Below are 2,265 nucleotides of genomic sequence, written 5' to 3'. Positions count from 1 at the left end.
GCCCGGCTTGATAGCTCTACTTGAATTACATCCAGAAGTATATCAAGTTTTTCAGTGGGCAGCTGGGTAGATTAATTTCAGAGGCTTCAGGGATTCAATCCACAACAGGTCCTTGAATTTGCACGTAATTTACGTGATGGCTATTCTACTATTCAAGGAGTTCGAATTCTGGTTACAGAGCATGACATAGCATAGGTTTCAGGCCTGCCAGTCACTGGCATTCGATGGTTCAGCCGTAAGCATATCATTCTGAATGCACAAATGGATTTTCTCCTGCCAGGAGAACAGGTCGAGCCCAAAGGCCAGGGTGCCTGACTTCACTCATTACCACCTCCATGGCCGACAATTGCGGAATTTGTCAAGCATTATCTCACCTGTGAAGGTCGCTACTAGGTAGTCTATCAGCATGACTTTGTCTTGTTAAATCATTTGAGACATGGTAGACTATTGAATATTCCGTATTATTTACTTGGGTGTCTGAAGAATATGTCGCATTACTGTAGACAAATAGAATTCCCACTCCTTTCCCTCACCCATCACCATCTTGTCCAACTACTAATTCAGAGGGGTTTTGCTCGACAAGCTCTCCCTCCTAATAACCCACCCCTGGACCCTCAGAAAGCTGCTGAAATTCTGCACAAGCTGATAAAATCCCTCAGCAGGCTGCTGAAAATCCTCAAGAAGTTCTTGAAAATCCCCATGAGCAGAAACCTAATAACATTCCTTATCCCCCACAAATCCCACCAGCAGAATTAGTTAATCCAATTGACCCTCCCACCACATCAACTCCATCCCACAATTTAGCAAAATCATCTAATCCTACTGTTCATATCCCTAGTGATGATTTTGAAGATAACCTTCCCATCAGTATGCTAAAAAGAAAAATGCAGAGTAAGACCACTTTCCTACCAAAAAGGTGAACTAGGGCCTCAACCAAAGAAGCTACCATTTCTGATAGCCCTCTCCATCAGAAGAAACCCACTTGTAAAAGGAAACTACTGCTCTCCCTACCTTTTTACCCTGAATATGAATGAGGGCGTCAACTGAAGCAGCAACTGTTGCCACCACCCTGAATTCCCCACCAATTCATCTAAAACCCCATACCCCACCACAGTCCCAAGACCCGAAATCTTTACCTGTCTCACCCTCGGGCACTGAAACACAAGAACCAGATGCCAAGGATTTTACGACATCATTTCTTTCACAGCAAGTAGCTGAAACACAAGAACTAGCTACGCATTCAACAGTTGCCACACAAGAACCAGCTGCTTATTCACAAAATCCAGATGCCCAGGATGTTGCACAACAAGTAGCTGTTGACCGGATAAATTGTTCTTGCAGACAAGACTGATCTCCCTAGTATCACACGATAATCTAGCAACAAACAGACAAATAAATCTATCTTTCTCTAGACATATGCAATTCACAAATAAAGATTATAGAGGTGTTACGATTCTACCTTAGATCCAATGCTTTTTCATTGTAGTCATCCCTCGATCGTCCGAAAGAGTTACCTTTGAGAACTTGCAATCACAAACAAGCAAACATCAAATAACACTTGCATAGCAAATATAGTAAATCATGTCTATTATGGTGATCAAGGATTCCATAAAATAAACCATTGATGAACAGCTTATTAAGAAAAACAAACTTATTTGTATTAAATTTGAAGTAGAAGAACCTTACAACCTTTTCAGCCTTGATGTTGAACAAACTCTTCCTGGGGTCTGAAATAGGAATTTCCTTTACTTTGACAAGCCTTGCACTCCTCCAAATGAGATCTTAGAGGTATGTAATCTCTTCTCATAAAAACTCAACTAAGAAGACTAAGTTCCAGCAGCATTTCACCTCAAAAATATTCAGCTTTCAACCTCTCTAGTAACCAGCCTAATGCTTCATTTTATAGTGCAGAGGAGGAGGTTACAGGTCCACCTATGAAGGGATAGATTCCTCCTTCAAAGGGATAAGATCCTCACATCAAGGGGTTATCTCCTTAAGGTATGGGATTCATGAATCTTAAGAGAGCGAACTTGCCACCTCAAGATTCCTTCCAAAAGCTTCTAGAAATGACTGAAAGTGAGTTTTTTAGAATATACTCACGCCTTTTAACTTTTACAGGGGTCCGCACCCATAACACAGAGGCAAAGCAGTCAGGTGTGCAAGGGACATGACCATTAGGTGCAGGACCGTAGGTAAGACTAAGAGAAAGTGCGAAACCAAGTTTTAGAGACTTTTAGGGCTTTTCTCTTACTTTCAAGGCTTGAT

This window comes from Pinus tabuliformis, chromosome 3_2 (assembly GCF_031772625.1).
Source record: "Pinus tabuliformis cultivar Carrire ecotype Pingquan chromosome 3_2, CPIR1, whole genome shotgun sequence".
Taxonomy (NCBI): domain Eukaryota; kingdom Viridiplantae; phylum Streptophyta; class Pinopsida; order Pinales; family Pinaceae; genus Pinus; species Pinus tabuliformis.
The sequence above is the reverse complement of the archived record's forward strand: the minus strand, read 5'-3'. Positions refer to the sequence as shown.